A 27,595-nucleotide genomic window follows, 5' to 3' on the forward strand; every position below is an offset into this window, starting at 1 on the left:
TGGCTGAATGGCTTGTAAATAAGCAAAATAAGTAGTCATCATTGCATCCCGAAAAAATTACGGTTTGGTGCGGCTTATGGGCCGGCGGCGTCATTGGGTAGTATTTCTTCCGTGATGATCACAGCCGGTAAGGTACTGTGAATGGGAATCGCTACCGTTCAATCATAACAGAATAATAATAAGGATTTGAAGAACATGTGGTTGTGGTTCCAACAGGACGGCGCCACAAGGCACATAAAGAATGTCACAATCAATTTATTGGAAATCAAGTTTGGAGAGTGTGCTATCTTACGAAATGGTCTAGTCGATTGGCCGCCTCGGTCGTGCGATTTGATGCCGCTAGACTATTTCCTGTGGGGCTACGTCAAGTCTATGGTCTATGCAAACGAGCCAGCGACGATTGATGAATTTCGTACGAATATCTAACGCGAAATTGCAGCAGTATCGGCCAATTTATGCTTGAAAACTGTCGAAAAAATGGGTTCAGCGTCTGGACTTCTGCAAGCACGTCCGTAGTGGCCATGCGAAAAAAATCAATATCAAGAATAAATATACATTATAGGGTCGCATATCATTATTTCGAGGTATTACAAATGGAATGTCTAGTTAATGTACCCCCATCACATGGAGGTGGGTATACAATTTTTGTAACGCTCTTATCGAAACCCCGATAATAGTAACTTATCGGGATTCTCACCGGCTCAACTAGCCCCGGTTCTACTGGCCTTGGTCTAATTTTTATACTAGCTGAACCGGGCCCGATCCGCTGCGCCTTCTTTTACTTTATATGGAACAAAATTATCCTTTGAATACTTATTTTCGACAATTAAAGAGCTTTTAGTGAAATACCATGCTACGATATTGTCATGATGTCCGGGGGTGGGGTGGTCGCTTAGACTCTTCCCCCAGAAAAAGATATCACCATCATGCTCTTCTCTCAAATACCATTTGTTTTAACCCCATATTGCCATTGCTTTAAGGGGAGTTTATGGGATGAGACGTCCTCAAACATTTGGCCCCAAAATTTTTACTCTTTGGGTGTGTTTTGGGAAAGGGGCGGTGCCCCAAATACATGGTCCCACATTTGGATTAGTATTCTACTCCCAAAGATTTATTTGAGCCCCAAATTGCGTTGGTCTGTAAAAAATTTTTTTTGTGGGGAGTTTGGGCAAGGGGTAGACCCCCAATACCTTTCATTTGAGCGCCACATTGCCGTGGTTAGTAAATATGCCGGATTTAGGGGTGTTTTGGGGAGTGGGGTTGCCCCCCAAACACTTGGCCCTGCAAATATATCAGCATAATTTTTTTGAAGCCCATATTGCCATTGGCCTCAAAATTGAATATCAAATTTGTTTTCTAATATCAAATACGTTTCATTTAAACCCCTTATTGCAAAAGTCAGCAAATATGTCCAGTTTAGGCCCTAAAAACTATCAATAAAGAGATCCACTCTCTTTAAGAGGCAAAATTGTCATGGTGACCAAATGCATCCTATTTGGGCGTTGTTATGGGGTGGGACGTTCGCTAGGCAGTTGGTCTCGAATATTGATATCAGATACGTGGTCTACTCCCAAATACCTTTCATTTGAGCCTCACATTTCCATAGTCGGCAAACACAACCGGTTTTGGGGGTGTTTTGGGGGATGGGGTGGCCGTTCAGTGACTTGGCCCTGAAAATATATATCGGATTCGTGTTCTACTCTAAAAACCCGTTTATTTGAGCCTCATATTGCAATAGTCAGCAAATACTTCCTATTTGGGTGGTGTTGTGGGGGTGGGGTGGCCCCATAGACACTTTTTCCTGAATATTGATATGAGATTCGTGCTTTACTCCCGAAGACCTTTAATTTGAGCCCCATATTGCTATTGTAGTAAATTTGTCCTCTTTGAGGGTTGTTTTTGGAAGGGGCAGCCCCCCATACACTTGGATCCACATTTGGATGTCAGATTCGTACTCTACACTTAAATACATTTTATTTGAGCCCTATATTGCTATGATCAGTAAATAAGTCCTGTTTGGAGGCGTGTTTTGAGGAAGGGGTGCACCCACAGAAACTTGGTCCCACATTTGGATACCAAATTCGTATTCTACTCGCAAATACCTTTCATTTGAGTCCCATATTGCCATGGTCGGTAAATATGTCCTTAGGAGGAGTGTTTTGGGGGTGGGGGTGGTCCCCCAAACACTTAGTCCGATAGCAGATATGTTTTCTACTTTTAAATACATTTCATTTGAGTCCCATATTGTCATGATTGGTCTATATATATCTATGGTAGGTTTTTGGGGGTGGGGCTGCCCCCTAGGTACCCCATCCGAAATTTGGATACCACATTTTTATTTTTATGTTACTATAAGAGAGCACACAAAATTTTGCACCACCCATCACCGAGATCTGGCGTTTCTGAAAATTAGGTTAAGGGGGAGGGTCCACCCTTCCTTTAGATATCAAAAGATGTAGTACACTATTTTCACCACGGGATCATTATGCTCCATCTGTGAAAATTTCAAGAAAATCGGTTCAACCGTTTTTGAGTCTATAAGGAACACACAAACAAACACAAATTGATATTTATATATAAGAAGATATACCACAGAATGGGGTTATATCGACTTCGTCATCCCGTTTGTAACACATCGAAATATTGATCTAAAATGTCGTACAGTATATATACTCAGGATCGCCATGAAATTTCAAGTTGATGTAGCTATGTCTGTTCGTCTCTCTGTCGAAAGCACGCTAAACTTCGAATGATTAAAACTAGGCGTTTGAAATTTCGTACAAATACTTCTTAATTGTCTAGGTCAATTGAAATTGTAAGTGGGCCATATTGGTCCAAGATATAGCTCCCACATAAAACGATTTGCCGATTATATATTTGGGTCCCTTGAGAGCGCAATTCTTATCCGATTTGACTGATAATTTGTACTATGACGTTTTCTAAGTCATTCAACTGATGTGCCAAGTACGGTCCGGTTGACTTCTCCTATGAACACCAACATACGTGCCAAGTATGGCCTGAATTGGTCTTAAACCTGATATAGCTGCCATATAAACCGATATCCCCATTATGAGCCCCTTTGAAGCGCAATTCCTGTCCGTTTTGAAACTTTGCTCAATGGCTTCTGCTTTGATCTCCACTATCCAAACCTAGTATGACCCATATCGGTCTGTAGCTTTATATGGCTCCAATAGCACAGTAATACTTATCCATTATCTTTTTTTTTTGTTTTTTGCCTATAAAGCGATATCGGGCAAAGAACTTGACAAATGCGATTCATGGTGGAGATACGGCCCGCCGAATTTGGCACGCTGTTACTTGTTTGTTTTGTGGAATATTTATTTTTCTTGAATTTGCAGAATAGTATACACGCCTCTTTATCATTACCTTTCGACTTTTACATTATCCCGCAAGAAAGGAGGCTAACTCCTGCCCTATGGGTTCATATTTTTTTGGCATTGTGAAAAAAATTTAATTTATTGACACCATATGTGGGCAGTGAACGGGAAACGGTTTCTCGTTTATTCCATTTTTCTTTTTTCCACTCTCACTCACTCCCTCCCCCTCTGCCTACGGGGTTTGTTTATGGCTTTTCTAGTTTTAGGTATTGCCGGGGTGTACAAGCTTGGCGTATGGGAGGCTGGCCCATAGCTGAGGTGGTAGAGTCCGCGCAGCACCAATCTCTAAAACGCCCTTGTAACTTATTGCGGCTAAATGGATGAATGGCTCACTAGGTTGTTGCAGAGTGTGGGGATGTTAGTCGTCGACTAACGGCAGACGGTGGTAGGCGGTACGTGTGTGCATTTAGGAAAAGCTTTTGCTGTAAAAAGGAAATAAAATTTGATTTACTGTTGCATTTGTGAGATATTAACTACTACAACTTTCAGCTTGCTCCTGCTGTTGTTGTTGTTGTTGCTATTGCCGGCAATAAATCATCAAGCAACAAACAAACAAACCTGGCTAGGTGGCTGCCTGGTTGGCTGTGTGGCTTGTTGGATGAAGGTGAACGCGGCATAACAACAGTAAAAAATTTAACAGAAAAAGATGGAAAAAATTGCAAAAAAGTGGCATAAACATTGGCATTGGTAGAAGAAACATTTTCGAAAGGTGCCATATTCAATGACAGCCTAGGTTTTGAGTTATGACCTGAAATATTAGATGTTGCATAAAATAAAGTTCGTTTATGGATGAGGCTAGATGGCAAGCTTTAACGTTTAACAAGTAAAAAGAGCCATAATTTTGACGGAGACGAAAATTTTACAATCACCAGCGTGAACTGAGATGTTTTCTTTTTTTCGATGAAAAAGTGTTAATTTTGCCTGTAGTGATAGTGAACTTTGACTTGTTTCTTGCAGTAAACGCACTTGATACTTCTCTGAAAACCCTTGTTTCGCATACTTATTCTCTATGGACGAGTTTGCTGATGATAACACCAAATAGATTTCTCAAATGAAAACATGAGAGAGCAACTGCTATTTTGTTCTTTGATAATCTAAAATTAGACGGACTTTTATAGTTTCAATACGTAGAAAGCTTAATCCACTCATTGCTAGGAAATTTTGTGGCGAGCCACGCTATATTAGTCGTAACAATATTCCCTCCCAGTGAGGTTTCTGGACGTAATTCTGTAGCGTCAATAGTCTTTTGGACGTTTCGCAAGATTTTACCCAACTTTGTTATACCCACCACCGAAGGATGGGGGTATATTCATTTTGTCATTCCGTTTGCAACACATCGAAATATCCATTTCCGACCCTATAAAGTATATATATTCTTGATCAGCGTAAAAATCTAAGACGATCTAGACATGTCCGTCCGTCTGTCGGTCTGTCTGTTGAACTCACGCTACAGTCTTTAAAAAAAGAGATATTGAGCTGAAATTTTGCACAGGTTCTTTTTTTGTCCATAAGAAGGTTACGTTTGAAGATGGGCTATATCGGACTATATCTTGAGATAGCCCCCATATAGACCGATCCGTCGATTTAGGGTCTTAGGCCCATAAAAGCCACATTTATTATCCGATTTTGCTGGAATAGTGAGTTGTGTTAGGCCCCTCGACATCCTTCGTCGATTTGGCTCAGATCGGTCCAGATTTGGATATAGCTGCCATATAGACCGATCCTCCGATTTAGGGTTTTAGACCCATAAAAGCCACATTTATTATCTGATTTTGCTGAAATACGGGACAGTAAGTTGTGTTAGACCCTTCGATATCCTTCATCAATTTGGCTCCGATCAGTCCAGATTTGGATATAGCTGCCATATAGACCGATCCTCCGATTTAGGGTCTTAGGCCCATAAAAGCCACATTTATTATCCGATTTTGCGGAAATTTGGGACAGTGAGTTGTGTTAGGCCCTTCGACACCCTTCGTCAATTTGGCTCTGATCGGTTCAGATTTGGATATAGCTGTCATATAGACCGATCTCTCGATTTAAGGTTTTGAGCCCATAAACGGCGCATTTATTGTCCGATGTCTCCCTAATTTGGACAGTGAGTTGTGTTAAAACTTTCGATATTATTTTTCAATTTGGCCCAGATCGGTCCAGATTTGGATATAGCTGCAATATAGACCGATCTTTTGATTTAAGGTTTTGGGGCCATAAAAGGTGCATTTATTGTCCGATTTCGCCGAAATTGGGGACAGTGGGTTGTGTTAGGCTTTTCGACATTTATATGCAACTTGGTCGAAATCGGCCCAGATTTGAATATAGCTGCCATAAAACCTATATCTCGATGAAAAGCCTTGGCCCAAAGTCAAATTTCACTGAAATTTGACACAGTGACGTATCTTAGGCTTTTCGACATCCGTGTCGTTTATGGTTCAGATCGGTTTAGTTTTAGATATAGCTACTAAAAAGAGCAAAATTTTGTTTTACACAGTTGAACAATGACTTGTACCTATTAGTATTTGGTCCAAATCAGATCATTTTTCGATATAGCTGCTATGAATCATAAGGTATGCATTTTTCCCCGGATTTGACGAAAGGTGGTTTACATATGTACCCGAGGTGGTGGTTATCCAAAGTTCGGCCCGGCCGAACTTAACGCCTTTTTACTTGTTTTTAGATATAGTACTAATTAGTATTTGGCCCAAATCGGAATAAATTTACATATAACTGCTATGGGACAAAAGGTATGAAATTTTCACCGAATTTTGATGAAAAGGGGTTTACATATATATCCGAGGTGGTGGGTATCCAAAGTTCGGCCCGGCCGCACTTAACGCCTTTTTACTTGTTTTTTAGAGAAAATATGTGTATGCTACCCAAGTACAGATTAGCTGACACAAAGTGTTATCGAAGTGTGTTGTTATAAATCACTTCGGGCCGATTTGGGGAGTTTGTTAGAAGACATAACAGTAAGAACACTAGGCGTAAAAGTTAAATTTGAGTTCGGTTTATATGGCGAGCCCCCACCAAAATTCATTTGCTTTAAGAAAATAAAAAATTAAATTTATTTCAAACGCAAAATTACATAAAATTTTTTAATGATAAAATTTCGTATTTGCCTTCTATTTATGTAAAAATGAATTTGTGCTTGTTTGATTGTGGGTTTGTAAATTATTTTGTTATGTATAGACTCTAAAACGAATGAATCGATTTTAATGAAATTTTCACAGATTGTGGGTAGTGGTCTGGAAGGAACAATTTTTTTCATATCGGAAGTGAACGGACCCTCCCCCTTACCACAAGTATACGACCCAAAATAAAAGAGAACCGAACGGGACAATATGGGACTCAAATGAAAGGTAGTCAGGAGTAGACTACGAATTTCATATTAACAAGTAAAAGCGTGTAAAAGCGGCCGGGGCGAATCTTATACAAACAAAATTTAGTTGAAATGTATTATTTTATTCTGTCAAACCAGCAAAAATTAAAGCTATTAGCAACCGAACAAGGATGATCGAGAGAACGGTTTGCATGGGAGCTATACCAGGTTAATGGCTGATCGTATTTGGCACAGTTGTTGAATGTCGTAACAGAACACCACATGAAAAATTTCTGCCAAATCGGACATGAACTGCGGCTTGTAAAGGCTCAATAAGTCAAATCGGGAGATCGATTTATATGGGAGCTATATCTAAATCTGAACCGATATGGCCCAATGAGCTTCATCAAAACTAAGTATCTGTGCAAAATGTCAAGCTGCTACATTTACGCTTTCGACCGCTATCGTGATTGCGACAAACGGACGGACACGCTATACCGACCCAGTGCGTTGAGACGATTTTTGGGTTCTTAGACGAATGTTTCGAGGTGTTACAAACGGAATGACTGTGTAAGTGTACACCCATCCTATGGTGGTGGGTATACAAATAGGGTTCAAGTACTTAAGCGGTGACCCAACGTCAAAAACTGCCCAAACAAACATATTGGACGTACACATCAATATGAAATGGTATTCGGGAGTAGAAAGGTATTCGGGAGCGTGCTAAGTTCGACTGGGCCGAATCTTATATACCCTACACCATGGATCGCATTTGTCAAGTTCTTTGAATAATTTTTTCAAATAGAACAAGTAAAAAGGCGTTTAGTTCGGCCGGGCCGAACTTTGGATACCCTCCACCACTGGTATATATGTAAACCACCATTCGGTGAAAAAATCATCATTTATGCCCCCAAAGCAGCTTTATCGAAATATGGTCCAATTTGGACCAACTTCGACACGTATATTGAGTGGTCTGATACGTACAAGTCATTGTTAAATTTTGCAAAACAAAATATCGGTCTTTTTGGTAGCCATATCCAAATATAGACCGATATGAACTATATACGATACGGATATCGAAAAGCCTAACATAAGGCACTGTATGAAATTTCAGCTAGAATCGGCTTATAAATGTGCCTTTTATGGGGCCAAGACTTTAAATTAAGAGATCGGTCTATATGGCAGCTATATCCAAATCTGAACCGATCTGAGCCAAATTGAAGAAGGATGTCGAAGGCCCCAACAAAACTCACTGTCCCAAATTTCGGCGAAATCGCATTATAAATACCCCTTTTATGGGGCCAAAACTTTTAATCAAGATACTGGTCTATATGGCAGCTTTATCCACATCTGGAACGATCTGGCCCAAATTAAAGACATTTATCGAAAGGCATAACGCAACTCACTGTCCCAAATTTCGTCAAAAACGGACAATAAAAGCGCCTTTTATGGCCCAAAACCTTAAATCGAGAGATCGGTCTATATGGCAGCTATATCCAAATCTGAACCGATCTGAGCCAAATTGTAGATGAATGTCGAAGGCTCCAACACAACTCACTGTCCTAAATTTCGATGAAATCGGACAATAAATGCTCCTTCTTTGGGGTCAAAACCTTTAATCTAAATACCGTTCTATATGGCAGCTATATCCACATCTGGACCAATCTGAGCCATATTAAAGAAATTTGTCGAAGGGCCTAACGCAACTCACTGTCCCAAATTTTGGCGAAATCGGACAATAAATGCGCTTAAATAGAGAGATCGGTCTATATGGCAGCTATATCCAAATCTGGGCAGATCTGGGCCAAATTAAGAAGCATGATGACTGACCTAACACAACCCACTGTCCCAATTGGATAGTAAATGTTTCTTTTATAGGCCCAAAACCCAACAACGGCGGATAAGTCTAAATGGGGGCTATATCAAGATAAAGTTCGATTTATTCCAACTTCGAACTTAAACTGTTTATGGACAAAAAAAAAAAAAAAAAATTTTTTGCAAAGTTTCAGCCCAATATCTCTATTTTTAAAGACTGTAGCGTGATTTCAATAGACAGGTGAACAGACATGGCTAGATCGTCTTAGATTTACGCTGATCAAAATATATATACTCTGTAGAGTCGGAAATGGATATTTCCATGTGTTGTAAACGGAATAACAAAATGAATGTACCCCCATTCTTCGGTGGTGGGTATAAAAGCACATAGAAAAACACAACCTCTAAAATTTTAGGCAAATCGAGTAATAATTGCGCCCTCCAGAGGCTCAAAAAGTCAAAGTCGGTTTATATGTCAGCTATATCATGTTTTATATCGATTTAGACCATACTTGGAACAGTTATTGGAAGTCATACCAAAACGACATAAGCAAAATTTCAAACATATTGGATACGAATTTCGCCCTCTAAATGCCCAAGAAGTTTAATCAATTTATATCGAGGCTATATCATGATACGAACTGATTTAGACCATTCTGTACACAGTTGTTGAAAATCAAAATAAAACATTTCATGCAAATTTTCGGCCAAATCGGATAATAATGGCGCCCTCTAGAAGCTCAAGATGTCAAGACCCAAAATCTGTTAATATGGCGGCTATATCGGATTATCAACCGATTTCAACCGTTTCAACAGTTGTTGGAAGTCATAACGAAAGACGTCATGCAAAATTTCAGCCAGATCCGATAGGAATTACTCCCTGTAGGAGCTCAAGAAGTCTAATCGGGAGATCGGTTTATATGGCGGCTATATCAGGTTATACACTGATTTAGACTATACATGGCACACTTGTCGGAAGTGACACCAAAACACAACGTGCAAATTTCAGTCAAATCGGATATGTATTGCGCCCTCTAGAAGCTCAAGAAATCAAGACCCTAGATGGGTTTATATGGAAGCTATATGAAAACATAGACCAATTTGGTCCCTTTAAAATCCCATCCGACCTACAGTCAAGTGTCGTCTTAGGTATCCGATCGGAAACCTTTTCGATTCCTTCCAGATTTCCTATCGTCGCCTTGATTCTACCGCGATGGTATAAGCTGATCCTATCCTCAATCCATTCTCCCATCGCCTTAAGTCTCATAGCCGCAGTGGCTACCTCACACTTAATCCGTATGCCAATGGTATCTAGAATAGTCTCCAGTGCCCTAGTGAGCCTGCTTCTCATCGCTCCGCCTATGCCAAGACAATATGTTCTTTGAACCTGTTGTATTATCGTTGCACTTTTTCGCCATTGCAGTCCAACAACTTACTCAGGCGTAAGTAAGTATCGGTCTAATCACTCTCCTGTAGAGCCAATAAACTATGCTCGGATTCAGGCCCCATTTCGAGCCTACGGCCCGTCTACATAACACTGAAAAATTGTGAGCCTTCTCGGCACGCTCTTGAATGTGGCACATCCAATTCAATTATTTAGGGTGGCGGAAATAATTCAAATAAAATTGAAAACTTCAAAAAAATGATAAAGAAAGAAAAAAATTTATATTTGCAATAGTGTAGAAATGTCTTCGTATTTCAGATTTTTAGTCTAACAACGTTTTTTTTTATACCCTCCACCATAAGATGGGGGTATACTAATTTCGTCATTCTGATTGTAACTACTCCAAATATTCGTCTGAGACCCCATAAAGTATATATATTCTTGATCGTCGTGAAATTTTATGTCGATCTAGCCATGTCCGTCCGTCTGTCTGTCGAAAGCACGCTAACTTCCGAAGGAGTAAAGCTAGCCGCTTGAAATTTTGCACAAATACTTCTTATTAGTGTAGGTCGGTTGGTATTGTAAATGGGCCATATCGGTCCATGTTTTGATATAGCTGCCATATAAACCGATCTTGGGTCTTGACTTCTTGAGCCTCTAGAGTGCGCAATTCTTATCCAATTGGGATGAAATTTTTCACGACGTGTTTTGTTATGATATCCAACAACTGTGCCAAGTATGGTTCAAATCGGTTCATAACCTGATATAGCTGCCATATAAACCGATCTTGGGTCTTGATTTCTTGAGCCTCTAGAGTGCGCAATTCTTATCCGATTGGAATGAAATTTTGCATGACGTGTTTTGTTACGATATCCAACAATTGTGCCAAGTATGGTTCAAATCGGTCCATAACCTTATATAGCTGACATATAAACCGATCTTGGGTCTTGACTTCTTGAGCCTCTAGAGGGCGCAATTCTTATCGAATTTGAATGAATTTTGGCACGTAGTATTTTGTTATGATATCCAACAACTGTGCCAAATATGGTTCAAATCGGTTCATAACCTGATGTAGCTGTCATATAAACAGATCTGGGGACTTGACTTCTTGAGCTTCTAGAGGGCTCAATTTCTATCCGATTTGGCTGAAATTTCGCAAGACGTTTTTTATTGTTACTTTCAACAACTATGTCAAATAAAGTACAAGTCGATTCATAACCTGATATAGGTGCCATATAAACCGATCTGGGATCTTGACTTCTTGAGTCTCTAGAGGTCGCAATTATTATCCGATTTGCCTGAAATTTTGTACGACGGATTCTCTCATGACCATTAACATACGTGTTTATTATGGTCTGAATCGGTCTATAGGCCGATACAGCTCCCATATAAATCGATCTCTCTATTTTACTTCTTGAGCCCACAAAGGGCGCAATTCTTATTCGAATTGGCTGACATTTTACACAGGTCTCCAACATATAATTTAATTGTGGTCCAAACCGGACCATATCTTGATATCGCTCTAATAGCAGAGCAAATCTTTTCTTATATCCTTTTTTTGCCTAAGAAGAGATGCCGGGAAAAGAACTCGACAAATGCGATCCATGGTGGAGGGTATATAAGATTCGGCCTGGCCGAACTTAGCACGCTTTTACTTGTTTAAATTTTATTTCCATAAAACCAGGAAACTTGATGCAAAAAAAAGATGCAAATTATAAGGATATACGGTTTTATTGTTTTTCAAAGTATCCTCCAGCTTGATTTATACACTTTTAAATACGCTCAAACCAACTGTCGAAGACCTTTTCCACTCCGATTGAGACACCTCCAAAATATGGTTATTGAACGCTTCTACAGCATTTTCTGGCGACGAAAATCATTGACCATTTTCATATTTATGTACGGGAATGTAGACATTGGGCTGTACGGCGGATGACCCATTTATTCGATGTATTGGCCGGTCAAAAAGGTCGTTTGCTCTTGCTCATTTTTCGAATATCTCCCAAGACTTCAGTTAATGAAACTGTGATGCCACTTCGCCAACGGAACACTCGCCACATGAACAGACTTGCTGAAAAAGCAGGTGACCATTTGCCGAAGAATCAGACGGCCCTTTGCTTCGAAGTGCTTCTTTCACGAACAACTTTGCTTGCCACACGGTTTTTTTGCTTCGGGCTCATTTGTATAGATTCACGATTCGCCGTCTGCGATAATCTTAAAAACGCATTTTAAAGCTCCGCATACATTCATGCAATGTCGAATATATGTTGGTGTAAGAAATTCCTAAGGATGCTTCTATTTCACTATTGTCACACGACGATCTTATGCTATAAGTTTGCGCATGACATCAAAGTTCTCTGGTACAACGGCCATTTGTGGACGACCTTCACGGTATTCGACTGTGAGCGAGCGTGGGCAACGACTGAATTCATTACACCAGATTTTCACAGCTGCCATATAAAGATTGAAGTTTATCGATACACTCTTGCTGTGATAATCCATGCCGAAGGTTGATAAAAATTGTTCACGAAAATGTTCACGAGTTATTTCCATTTTTTTTTTGTCAAATTCAATTCACTGTAAATAACATAAATGATGGTAGTACATCAGAACGTTTTGAGTACGATTGTGCTAGAAATTGTCAAACTTTTTCAATGGAAAATTCAGAAACTTATATAGCAGCTCTCGTATACACCCATACTTTGATGGAGGGTATAAAAAGAAAGTTATTCTTGATTGAGTTTAAGCGTAATTGTGCGATTGCTTTATATTTGGACGAAAACTACAAGCGGATATTGTTAGCGAACTCAAACACACTAAAGTGAACAAAATGTTGTTGTATCGCACCATGAATCTAAAATGGTACCATAAATATAAAGAGGTTTGAATTAACTGAAATCCATGTTATAGTGTGCATCAAATGGATAAAGATCTGAAAATATCCCGTTATAAGATGCAAGATACTATATTGAAAATCGATGTCAAAGTAAAGCGTTAGACCCAAACCGAAAAGCCGTTATACTCGAAACAGCTTATTACTTGGTGCTGCCACTTTTGTGGTGAATTTCAAAACATTGTTCTAGAAAATTTTTGCGGAACGAAATAACAAAACATCCGTTCCACCCAACGGTTCAAACATGCCCTCATGGTCAAACAGCCCATATCTCTCCCCTTGGGGAGACTATTGAAAAATAGATGAAATCAGTGACCAGCAAAGGAAATATTTTCACACAAAAAAGTCATAATACTTCGAGTCAGCTACACGGTTAGGTATGAACCTTGTATAGCGCCATATAGTTCTTGTAATTTCAAGTTTTTGTCGCCGCCACCGGCCGTAACAGGCTTCAAACTTCTTCGCCAAAGTCTGTACCGCATCTTCGTTTTTGTTTTGTCGAAACCCTTTGCTCATGCCATCATGTCAGGTACTGTTGAAATAAAACGAATAAAATGAAAAATGCACAAAGGCATTCATCATTTTTTAGCACGAATTAAGAGATATGATCAATTCGCAAGACTCATTATTTCTTGTTTGAAGTCTCGTCGAGTGTTGTTTGCCAGTGTTGGCGATTTGTATCTTTATCCCATTAAAAAGTGTTGATTGCTTGTTCTACGAATTAATTTATCTCACAATGTGGCGGACAATTTAATAGAGATCTATGGCAATGGCTATAGTTATGGCGCTGATGGTGACTGTGGCGGTGGTGGTTGTGGAAGTGGTGGCGGCAACTGATGGTGAGGTTGTGAAGACGGGTTCACAAAGAACCCTTGGTCTGCCCCTCGCCCCTCCAAAGATGGGCACACAGACAATGCCGAAACAACATTTCGCAAACCAAAGAACAGACGACACTAAAAAATATTCCCAAATGAATTATGGCCGTAAGTTGCTTTATGTTCATATTTATTATGGCCTCTGCCATTGTTGTGGTCGGCTGCTGATGTTATATTCCGTTTCTGTGAAAACAGACATTTATCTTCAAACGAAAAATCTCCAGAGAGAGAAAGAGAGAGACGTGTGCTTATATCAAGGGAAGATAAAACTATAAACGAAACAAACATAAAAAATTAACGCCAGCGATACAATGAAAATGACAGCAGCAACATCGGCAACATTCATGTCAGCAACAGCGGCATGAGCGACAACTGTGAAGACCGAAGACTTAAACTGTCATGGTCTGTTGGAAATTGTATTAAATGCAGCTGACGCTATCATTTAGCCAGTCATGATCATAAGCTCATAATTTTTAGATCCCATGTAGATGTAGCCAAAAAGCAGCTACATATTGCAAACGGCATTATCCCATTGCTGATGTCCTAAGAGACGCTGGGGAAATAAAAATATTACAAAATAAATATTTATGTATAAGTTTACTGTCATATCGAAAAGAGGAAAATATGTACAGCGGTCAAAAAAAGTATTCATCATTCAATGTTTTTTTTTTAATAAGTCTACAAAAGACAATTGGAATAAAAACATATTAAACTAATGATGCAGTAGTGCTTGTGTGATATATATGTACACAATTTCATTGTTTTTAAAGAAAAAAATAGTATTTATTGGAACAAAAAGGGCCATTTTACAGCTGAACACAAAAAATTAAACAAAAAAAGTATTCATCATTGCAAAAAAACAAAAAAATAAATAACATAATTTAAAAAAATTAATACTTTGTTATTCGACCACCGCGTCTTATAACTTCTTTTAAACGGTTTGACATCGATTGGACTAATTTAGCGGTTATATTTTGGTCTATATTAGTCCATTCCTCCATTATCACCTGTTGCATTTGACTCTTGCTCGAAAAATTGCGCGTTCTCAATTTGCGTTCGAGATGTTCCCAAAGATGTTCAATTGGGTTCAAGTCGGGACTTTGAGGAGGAGTTTTAATGACTTTGGGGCAGTTATACAGCATCCACATCTTGGTATTTAAAGCAGAATGTTTGGGGTCATTATCTTGATAATATTGAAAGTTATTACCAAGCCCAAGTTTTACAGCACTATCTTTTAAATTCCTCTTTAAAATGTCAATGTAATACTTATGATCCATTACTCCATTAATAATTTCAAGATTTCCCGCTCCTGAAGCCGCCATACACCCCCAAACCATTAAACCACCTCCACCATGTTTTACAGTAGCAACTGTGTTTCGTTCTTCAAGCTCTGTATTTGGTTTTCTGTACACTATGACCTTTCCATCGCACCCAAAAAGATTAAACTTGCTCTCGTCTGCAAAAATGACTGTTTTCCAAAATGATTCGGGCTGTTTTACATACATTTTTGCGAAGTTTAGCCTTTTCACTCGGTTTATTTTATTTATAAAGGGCTTCTTACGTGCAGTTCTTCCTCTGTAACTATGCCTTTTGAGTGTATTTCGAATTGTTTGTGTAGTAACTTCCTTCCCTAAATATTCCATAGTGTTTTTACGAAGAATGGTCGCATTTGTCTTCGGAGTTTTCTGAACTTGCCGCACTAGCCAACGCACATCTCCAACTGAAAGTGCTTTTGGTCGACCAGATCTTGGTTTATTGTCAACAGTTTTCGTTTCTGTCCACTTTCTGATGATGGATTGTATAGTAGATCGTGGTCTATTTAATATTTCACTGATAGTTTTTTGAGTTAAACCATTCCTGTGGTGTTTTATTATCAAAACTTTTACCTCATCAGAAACCTCGTTTTGCTTACGACCCATTTTGACAAAAACTATATTTTCAATGAAATTAAATATTTGCTGTCAAGGGCAAAGCCTCCTTTACTAAATAAAACAGAAAAGGGGGATTCCCAAATAATATTTGAATTTGACTTTGATGATAGCACATCAATGATGAATACTTTTTTTGTTCTGTTTTTGGTGTTATTATATAAAATTGCATTTTTTGCGCTAATTAAATTTATTTTTTGAATTTATTTTAAAACATATTACGAAAAATAAACTATTGCATAAAACTGCATTATTTGTTTACTTTAAATTTTCTTCAATTACCCAAAATAAGTGAATTTATTATCAATTTTGCTAATGATGAATACTTTTTTTGACCGCTGTATGTGTTTGTTGAGATATCTTTGGGTATTCTTACAGAAATCACTGTACCGTACACTGTGGGATAGGCCCCTTGGCAGCATGCTTGTAACTCCAGCACCATGACCTCTCCAGATCCAGATGAGTTTCAATCAGCTGAGCACTTTCTTCATTTCCCGATTTGCAGGATTATAGTCCTGTAGCTTTTATGCAAGTTTGGGGACCTTGACGTAGGTACTCGTTTCACGAGTTTGTTTGTCGATGTATGTATGTCGAAAAAGAAAACCAGAAGAATGGAAAACTGTCACTCTGATATAGGTTAGTCTATATAGACGATTTTTGTTATTTGCTTTCGATGAGTTGGAATATTTTTTGACATTGACTATTCTGTTTATATATCGAAATACTTAATTTTTGCTTGAATTGCCAGTCAAGTAAATTCTTGAGTTACACGAAAGTTTGAAATCGAATAAAAATAGATTATAAATTTACTGGAGTACACACACCTCTATAAATGGGTAGATGGTATGGCGTAAATAAACATGTAATTAGGAGAATGAAGATGTATGCCATATGGCATACTTTTTTTACTCGTAGTCTCAATTACTTGCGTAACTGCAACCTACACAGTCTTCATCTACATTCCCTTTAAGTTAACTCTACTTAAATTGAGTTAACCTTTTCACCTAGTCTTTGTAATAGAAACCAGCAGTGCTTTAATCAAATCTTAGAACAGAACGCCCGCGCCCCTGTTCAGGCAACTCGCTGGTTATCACCTCATTAATACACTTTCAAATTCCTCTACGAATAAGTTGGCCCATTAACACACCAACTACTAAACAAGTAAAAAGGCGTTAAGTTCGGCCGGGCCGAACTTTGGATACCCACCACCTCGGGTATATATCTAAAACACCTTTCGTCAAAATCCGGTGAAAAATGCATACTTTATGCCCCATAGCAGCTATATCGAAATATGTTCCGATTTGGACCAAATACTTATAAGTACAAGTCATTTTTCAATTGTGTATAACAAAATATTGATCTTTTAAGTAGCTATATCTAAAATTAAACCTATTTGAACCATGTACTAAACGGATGTCGAAATGCTTAGCATAAGTCATTGGCAGCTATATCCAAATCCGAACCGATCTGTGCCATATTGCAGAAGTATGTCGAGGGGCTTAATTTAATCCGCTGTCCCCAATTTCGGCCACATCGGACAATAAATGCGCCTTTTATGGGCCCAAGACCTTTAATCGAGAGATCGGTTTATATGGCAGCTATATCCAAATCTGGACCGATCTGAGCCAAATTGACAAGGGATATCGAAGGGCCTCTACTCACTGTCCCAAATTTCAACAAAATCGGATAATAAATGTGGCTTTTATGGGCCTTAAACCCTAAATCAGGGGATCGGTCTATATGGCAGCTATATCCAAATCAGGACTGATCTGGGCCAAATTGACGAAGAATGTTGAAGTTCCTAACACAAACTCACTCTCCCAAATTTCAGCAAAATCGGATAATAAATGTGTCTTTTATGGGCCTAAGACCCTAAATCGGCCGATCGGGGGCTATATCAAGATATAGTCCGATATAGCCCATCTTCGAACTCAACCTGTTTATGGACAAAAAAAGAATTTGTGCAAAGTTTCAGCTCAATATCTCTATTTTTGAAGACTGTAGCGTGATTTCAACAGACAGACCGACAGTCGGACGGACATGTCTAGATCGTCTTAGATTTTTACGCTGATCAAGAATATATATACTTTATAGGGTCGGAAATGGATATTTCGATGTGTTGCAATCGGAATGACAAAATGAATATACCCCCATCCTTCGGTGGTGGGTATAAAAACGGTCCTAATCAGTTACCTCGATTTTGAATACGACAGCAGCAATTGGTAGGCGATAAGACTTCCAACTATTTCTTTGTAGCCCATATTAGGCTTGTAACCTATTATCGCTATAGGGTAAACACTTCTGTCCTATGCTTCACATTTAGAATTTTTCTTCTTCCAATCGATTTGCTTCACATTGCCTCAATTTATTTATTTTTTTCTACAGAGAAGGTGATGTCGTAAAGACTTAAAGGCGAAATGCTTATTATGGACAAAATACGATTAAGGCTAGGTTCTCATAATGTCGTGTCGTGAGTTAATTTTGCTGCCGTCGCCGCTTTAACTGTCTGAATGGAAAATGAAATATGATGTCTATTTTAGCTTCATGTTTATCACGAACATTTAACAATCACCCATTAAGAAGATGTTTACTCGCGGGTAATGGTTGTTACACTAAGTTCGATTTTAAAATGGCGGAAAGTATTTTATTGTCCATGGACTTTTTTAGGTAGTCAATATAGATTTTCCGTCAAAAATTATACTGTTGTTCACTCCACCATAGCATGGGGGTTGACTAATTTCGTCATTCCCTTTGTAATACATTGAAATATTGATCTGAGACTCAACAAAGTATATACATATGTTCTTGATCGTCTTGACATTCTAAGTCCAGTCTAAGTCCCTAACTTTCGAAGGTATAAAGCTAGGCGCTTGAAATTCCTATAAACGTTGGATAGTTCAAGAGAATACAAAAGAAAAGAAACCTGATATCCTGATCCTTTAGGCAATTATTGCTTAAACTTTAAACCAGGTATTTTTTATGACTTCTTATAGTCAAGACATGTACGGTACATTTGTATCTGTATATGAATCTGCTATACATTAAGTGGTGCACTGCGTTACGCCATTCGGACTCGGCTATAAAAATGAGGTCCCTTATTATTGAGCCTAAACTTGTAGACAATAGACGTACCGTTAAGAAATCATTGGTTGGAGTTCGATTATAAGAACAAAACGATAATAATGTCAAAACAATTTCAATTGTTTGAACCACAGATTCGTTATTTTCATATTTCAGTAGCTATCTTAACCACGATACAATAAATAGGGTTAAAATCTGATGTTCTTACCGAAATATCAATTCCATCAATCATTAACATAAAAAATAAATTAATTTTGCTTCTACAAATTGTATCAACAACGTTTTATTTTCTGCAGTACCACCACGGAGTTAGCACTACACCCTTACGGTAGTTTTGCTTATTATCCTACTGGTAGTTGTGGTAACTGTCATACCGGAGTTCTACTAACCCCTTACCGGTAGTTGTGCTGACTATCCTTCCGGCAGTTAGTACTACATATAAAATCTTCACATACTACTGAAGAATTCGGGAACCGAAGTTTGAGTTCCCCGGCCGGACAAATTTTTTTATTGTTTTTTCTTTAAACTTATTTTAAAAAAAACGGCTAAAAAAAAATATGTATTTCTTATTAAACACTTTTTTATACCCTCCACCATAGGATAGGGGTATACTAATTTCGTCATTCTGTTTGTAACTACTCGAAATTATCGTCTGAGACCCCTTAAAGTATATGTATTCTTGACATGACGTAGTGGCATTTTATGCAGATCTAGCCACGTCCGTCCGCCTGTTTGTCGAAAGCACGCTAACTTTCGAAGGAGTAAAGCTAGCCGCTTGAAATTTTGGACAAAGACTTTTTATTAGTGTAGGACGGTTGGGATTGTAAATGGGCCATATCGGTCCATGTTTTGATTGGAATGAAATTTTGCACGACGTGTTTTCTTATGATATCTTACAACTGTGTTGAGTATGGTTCAAATCGTTCAATAACCTGATATAGCTGCCATATAAACCGATCTTGGATCTTGACTTCTTGAGCTTCTAGAGGGCGCAATTCTTGTCCGATTTGAATGGAATTTTGCACAAAGTATTTTGTTATGACATCCAACAACTGTGTATGGTCCAAATCGGTTCATAACCTGATATAGTTGTCATATAATCAGATCTGGGGACTTGCCTTCTTGAGCTTCTAAAGGGCGCAATTCTTATTCGATTTGGCTGAAATTTTGTACGACGGATTCTCTCATGATCATCAACATACGTGTTTATTATGATCTGAATCGGTCTATAGCCTCATACAGCTCCCATATAAATCGATCTCTCTATTTTACTTCGTAAGCTTCCAAGAGGCGCATTTCTTATTCGAATTGGCTGACATTTTACACAGGTCTCCAACATATAATTTAATTGTGGTCCGAACCAGACCATATCTTGATATCGCTCTCTTAGCAGAGAAAATCTTTTCTTATATCCTTTTTGCCTAACAAGAGATGCCGTGAGAAGAACTCGACAAATGCTATCCATGGTGGAGGGTATATAAGATTCGACCCGGCCGAGCTTAGCACGCTTTTGTTTTGCCTAAGAAGAGATGCCGGGAAAAGAACTCGACAAATGCTATCCATGGTGGTGGGTAAATATGATTCGGCCCGGCCAAACTTAGCACGCTCTTACTTGTTTAATTTTAATTTAATTGAGAAACTTATTACAGTACAGTAAAGCTTATTGGCCTGTATCGTCACTAAAAAAATTATGTCGGTAGGCTAGAGTAGGGATCCCAAAGTCTACGTTCGACTAATCGTTTAGTCGACTTTTTGCGTAAAAATCAAAAAGTCGAAGTCGACTTTCAGTGATTAAAAAGTCGAATAGTCGAAAAGAATGCTGCACAGAGATACAAGTTTGGCTTTGGAATTGTTTCCAATTTTTCTGAGATGCATTTAGAATTTATTAAAAAAAAAATAATAAAAAAATCTGCCAATTTTGCATTTTAAACCTTTTCTTTATGAAAATACAGGAAAAGATTTTGTCTTGATGACTTAGAAAATTTTGCAAATTTTTGACAAAAAGTCGAAACGTCGCCTTTTGTAAAAGTCGAGTTTTGATAAACCAAAAAGTCGACTTTTTGCAAAAAAAGGGTCGAAGAGTAATTGCGGATTTTTTAAAAGAAAGTAAATGCATTTTTAATAAAACTTAGAATGAACTTTAATCAAATATACTTTTTTACACTTTTTTTCTAAAGCAAACTAAAAGTAACAGCTGATAACTGACAGAAGAAAGAATGCAATTACAGAGTCACAAGCTGTGAAAAAATTTGTCAACGCCGACTATATGAAAAATCCGCAATTACTTTTTGGGCAACCAAATATAATACATTTTTAACAGTAATAAGTCGAGAGCGAGCAAGCATTTATTTAAAGTGATACAACACCAATAGTTAACAGCCGATTAAGCTAAAATTTACTGAAAACTTTGTCGACGCATAAGATATAACGTAAGGGGAGTTTAAAAAAAACTCGGTTCAGATATATGTATATAGTTTTAAAGATTTTCCTTGTAAATGCTGTTGTCCGACAACAACCGATTGGACCGAAATATACCACAGATTAGGGACGTAGCCAGAATTTAATTTTTTCAAAATCGCTATTGGGTGCAGGAACTGACCCATCAACAGTGGCATTTGGTCATAAAGTCAGCGCTGAATTTTGCCCAGATTAGCCTTTAAGGCCTTCAAAGTGTGGTTGTTTTAGTGAATATCTTTTGGAAGTTGTATTATGGCTTCGAACGCTAGACAGCGGCTTTTGCTGCTGCTCCATATGCAGAGGTTCGAAATCCAGTCATTCGAATCTTCGATCATTGAGCTCGTCTCGAAAGAGAAACAAAACGAAAAATTGTGAAATTAAATGATCTTCGCCCTAATTCAGCAGAGCCCGGTCGGGATTCGAACTTGGGCAGCGGAAGCCATTGCCATTGTCAAGCGTTTGAAGCCATTAATATAATTTCCATGCCATGCTGGCTAAGTAGTCGTAAAGAAAAAAAATCTATCACTTCAAACAAAATAAAGGGTGATTTTTTTGAGGTTAGGATTTTCATGCATTAGTATTTGACAGATCACGTGGGATTTCAGACATGGTGTCAAAGAGAAAGATGCTCAGTATGCTTTGACATTTCATCATGAATAGACTTACTAACGAGCAACGCTTGCAAATCATTGAATTTTATTACCAAAATCAGTGTTCGGTTCGAAATGTGTTCATTCACCGTTCAGCGATGAGGCTCATTTCTGGTTGAATGGCTACGTAAATAAGCAAAATTGCCGCATTTGGAGTGAAGAGCAACCAGAAGCCGTTCAAGAACTGCCCTTGCATACCGAAAAATGCACTGTTTGGTGTGGTTTGTACGCTGGTGGAATCATTGGACCGTATTTTTTCAAAGATGCTGTTGGACGCAACGTTACGGTGAATGAACACATTTCGAACCGAACACTGATTTTGGTAATAAAATTCAATGATTTGCAAGCGTTGCTCGTTAGTAAGTCTATTCATGATGAAATGTCACAGCATACTGAGCATCCTTCTCTTTGACACCATGTCTGAAATCCCACGTGATCTGTCAAATACTAATGCATGAAAATCCTAACCTCAAAAAAATCACCCTTTACAATACAAAAGAACAGCTAGTGTGAAAGGTGTCAGACTTGTTGTTGTTGTAGCAGTTTTTTGTGTTCTATCTTTCGTCTGTTTGATTCTTTTGAGTGTCAAGTCTCAGCAACTCTACGACTAAGATGGGTGTGTCCACAGGGATCAGTGTCTGAGTCGAGTGGGTCTGGCTGGGCAGTTAAACAGGTGACGTGTATCGTGTGGTCCCTGGTTACAATCGGGAAAACATCTTGCACGTCGGTATCAATCCTTGCTCTATATGAGTTGAGGCGGCTGCATCTGCCGGGAACGTGTTTGTGTTCGTGTCAGACTTGTGATAGTGACGTGCTTTCATCATACGCACGTTTTCGCGGTATATTCGGTATAAGTTCAACTTACGAATGTATGGCCCTTGAAGCCTCCACACCTAATATGAGTTATTCTAACCAAATGACGAAACCGGTCCCATAGTGGGTCGTCTGTGTTGTGATCTCTGGCTCTCCTTTCCATTGTCAAAATCTTCGATCATTGAGCTCGCCTCGAAACAAGAACAAAACGAAAAATTTCTAATTATTCTTTGGAAAAGTTTTCCAGACTAACAAACTAAATATTTCATTTAAACAAATTTTGTAAATAATATTTTTTTACAGATAAAAATTTCAATTAAAATATTTAATAAATCAAGAATCAAAAGATTTATATAGAGCGTAGCACTACATAGCATAAAATTAATTGTTGTCATTAGTATGTAACTTTGGTTATTTCAATCAAAATATCTAGTATCTTATGGGGTAGTGTGTTTAAACCTATCGCTGAATCGCAAAAGGTTGGGCAAAAATTGATATACAAGCAATATAAACAGCATAATTCCCAAATGATGCGCTTTCTTTGATATCGAATTATTTTAAATAAAGCACCAAATATCCAAATGGGGGCAGAAACGGGCAAAACATTTTTGAACATATGTATAGTAGAGGATCCCCTACCAAGATTCGAAGCGTGATACGTTTGAATAGTCCACTATATCTCCATGTTTTTTTTTTTTAAATAAAAAAAAAACATGTAAATGCGTGCTAAGTTCGGCCGGGCCGAATCTTACATACCCTCCACCATGGATCGCATTTCCCGAGTTCTTCTCACGGCATCTCTTCTTAGGCAAAAAAGGATATAAGAAAAGATTTGCTCTGCTATTACTATATTATTATATGTTGGAGACCTGTGTAAAATGTCAGCCAATTCGAATAAGAATTGCTCCCTTTGGGGGCTCAAGAAGTAAAATAGAGAAATCGATTTATATGGGAGCTGTATCGGGCTATAGACCGATTCAGATCATAATAAACACGTATGTTGATGGTCATGAGAGGATCCGTAGTACATAATTTCAAGCAAATCGGATAATATGGCAGCTATATCAAAACATGGACCGATTTGTACCATACTTGGCACATTTATTGGATATCATAAAAAAACACGTCGTGCAAAATTTCATTTCAACCGGATGAGCATTGCGTACTCTAGAGGCTCAAGAAGTCAAGACCCAAGATCGGTTGATATGGCAGCTATATCAGGTTATGAACCGATTTGAACTATACTTATCACAGTTGTTGGATTTCATATCAAAACATGGACCGATTTGAACCATACTTGGCACATTTATTGGATATCGTAACAAAACACGTCGTGCAAAATTTCATTCCAATCGGATAAGAATTGCGCACTCTAGAGGCTCAAGAAGTCAAGACCCAAGATCGGTTAATATGGCAGCTATATCAGGTTATTGACCGATTTGAACTATACTTGGCACAGTTTTTGGATATCATAACACTTGCGCACTCTAGAGGCTCAAAAACTTAAGACCCAAGATCTTTTTATATGGCAGCTATATCAAATCATTGACCGATATGGCTCATTTACAATACCAACTGACCTGCACTAATAAGAAGTATTTGTGCAAAATTTCAAGCGGCTAGCTTTACTCCTTCGGACGTTAGCATGCTTTCGACGTACGGACGGACGGACATGGCTAGATCGATATAAAATGTGAATGACGAAATTAGTACACCCCCCATCTTATGGTGGAGGGTATAAAAATTTTAAGTCGCCAGAAATTAATTATTTAGTAAAATTAGTTCAACACCTAAAACAAATGGGGTTAAAGTTCGAGTTCATATGACTTATAGTTTTTCCGAAAAATTTCGTACAAAAATTAAACGAAATCATGTTAAATTGAAAAATCAAAAAAAAAAAAAAGAAAAAATACAAGTCCATGAACCTACTTCAACAAGGTTAGATGGCCTAAGACCATATTTTTCTGGAATACCCTTCGAACGGTGCATAATATTTTACTAAAGCTTAAAATTTAAATTTTGAATTAAACGAAACTATTGAGGTCAAATTCCCCATAGTGCGCCGTACGGACTCGGCTTTAAAATGGAGGCCCCTTATCATTGAGCTTAAACTTGAATCGGACTGCACATGTTAAAAGTTCGCTCCCTGTTCCTTAGTGGAATGTTAATGGGCAAAATTTGCAATTTGCAAATCATGAATTATTGTTATTGAAATTGTATCTTATGGGGCTTTCAAACGCGTTCTTGAACTGGATAAAACCCTACCTAATGGGCGGAGATCAAATGATGAAAATAGGAAATGCTATTTCTAAGAAGTAAAAGCGTGCAAACTTCGGCCGGGCCGAATCTTATATACCCTCCACCATGGATCGCATTTGTCGAGTTCTATGCGCGGTATCTCTTTTTTGGCAAACAAAGAATATTGAATAAGAACTGTTTTGCTATTGGAGCTATATCAAGTTATTGTGTAATATTTGTCCATGTTTCTTAGTGGAAAATTCATTTTAAAAATTTGCAATTTGCAACATATAGGTTTTTCCAATAAGAAGTGGTAATTAAGCATTCAAAGAAAAATGCAATTTTTTGAGATAAATGATCAGATGTTTAATTCAAAATTATGTGGAAGGTAGGCCATTAAAAATGAAAAAGAACCTCAGCGAACTGTGCACCACGACCGCGCTTATAGGATCGTATCCTTTTCGTGCAATTTTCCTCAACCATATCGCAAGCTGGCGGCCCTATGTCCTCCATAGCCTCCCGAATCCTTTTTAATTTCTTGAATCGACGCTAAATCGGGCTTTTGGAGCACATATTATCTTTCACGCGGCCCTAAAGGTAGAAGTCACAAGATCTGAGTGGCCAATGGTGATCACCTCTTCCAGAGATTACACGGCCCGGAGCCTTTTCACGTAAAATAGCAATGGTTTCGTTGTTTGTGTGGCACGTAGCGACGTCTTGATCAGAGTAAACGCTGTCTAGATCGATAACATCCAACTGCGGCCATAAGAAATCATTAGTCATCTCTAGATAGCTCAATCCATTCACCGCAATTCGCTGCACAGGCTATCTCAAAGACTACACGTCTAGATTCGGAAACTGCACCGCAGTCAGCCAAAAGGCTGAGGTCACCTGGAGGGCATCCCATGCCTGAAAGAACTAGGGCGAACAACTGTAAGATGGGTCCAAGAACCTTTGCTAATGTTGAAAGGGACAATTTGGTGATGGCAGTTGTCGACAAGGGAGAAGAACAGGGCTGCATACCTAGGAATAATTGGAGTGGAATGGTCAATGGACTGTCATCAGTATACTCTGATGTTCTTGCGAAATTTCCTGGGTTTCCTCCAGTTTGTGACGATGCAGGCTGGTATCGGCGCCGATACAGGCTAATTGCCTTCGGGGATCAATGCTCAATAGAAATGTATCGTTGTACGCTAAAAAAGATTGGTGAGATCTGGCCAAATGCAGCACTAGTTTTAGTCAAGAAGTAAGATATTTCTTCTCGACCATTGGCGCATGCCAGGGGTTGGAATCAGGAGACCTGCCACAATTAAGACAGGAGTTGATGGCATCGAAACGGGACCCGCAAGCCCAGTGTGGATGGGTCACAAAGTTGGACTGGGCTCAAGGTGTGCGACAGCGGGGAAGCACGGAACTCAAAAAGTACTTCGACAGCAGCAGTTTGTGAAGCATCTAAGGAGAAATCGTCCACACCGCAAGTGTCCAGTGTCCTGAGGAAGAGTGGTTCCATAGCTTGCTCACCAGCCCTTGGATGCGTGCGGAAGCTCATCACGACAAGTTCTAACGAATCTTATGAGGATGATCTCCTGGTGGAATCAGAAGACGAGGATAACACAATTGTGGTGAAAGTTCTGAATCCTGACTATGGTCCGTTTTCTACAGATAAATCTCCACCATTGTAAGGCTGCTTCGGCGGCACTAAAGGTCCTCCTAATGGCAGCGGGATTTGACGTGGTTATTATCCAGGAACCGTGGGTGTGTGGAAGAATGGTTCGTGGACTGAGAATTCCGAGATTTTAACTACTCAAGGGCACGGAGAATAGGAGACACAAATCCTCTATTCTTATAAAGAGAAGTCTCAATGTTTGTCTTCTTCCGTTGCTAAGATATGATGATTTAGTAGTAGCCAGCCTTGCAATTTGGCGATTTGTAATGAAGTGGATAAACCGTCCTTTATTACCAAGAACAGGCAGGAGGTACTATACCTTTTGTATACCTTTGTATCGGATGATATAAGTGGAAGAATATGCGACTGGGAAGTGATGGATGACCAAAGCTTTTCTGATCATCGTTATATTAGTTTCAGCCTTGGAGAAGATACTGCAGCAGTGGTCTCTCGGCTAAACAGAAGAAAGACGGATTGGGATATATTTCGGCACAAATTCTGCACGTCTATCCCTTCTAGACCGGAAAAGGAAGTGGAAACTACGGTAGATATCGACATTATGATCAAGTGGATCACGAAGGCCCTGAATGACTCGCTTGTGTTAGCATGCCCTAGTGCCAAGCCAAGGTGCAAACAGCGACCGCCATGGTGAACCCCAGAGCTGGTTGGTCTAAGGAAGGACTGCAGAAAACTCTTCAACAGAGCAAAAGCCACAAGAGCACCACACGATTGGGACATCTATTAGGCTGAGCTAAGAAAATATAAGGGCTAGCTGAGAAAGGCTCACAAAAAATCCTGGGTAGAATTCTGCAGCTCAGTGGAGCATGCATCTGAGGCCTCTAGGCTAAGGAAGATTCTGTCCTCGAAACCTATTACGGCGGGGTCAATTGAGGAAGCACTAGAACTACTCATTGATACACATTTCCCGGGAAATTCCCCAACGGACAACGTGGCCCCAGAAGAGGTTGTCACTGGTATGCATTCGTCGGAGGCTATTAGGGAAAATGCGTCTGAGCCGAAAATCCTTTGGGCGATAAGAAGTTTCGACTCCTTTAAGTCGCCAGGCCCTGATGATGTATCACCG

Source organism: Stomoxys calcitrans, chromosome 3, assembly GCF_963082655.1.
Source record: "Stomoxys calcitrans chromosome 3, idStoCalc2.1, whole genome shotgun sequence".
NCBI classification, from domain to species: domain Eukaryota; kingdom Metazoa; phylum Arthropoda; class Insecta; order Diptera; family Muscidae; genus Stomoxys; species Stomoxys calcitrans.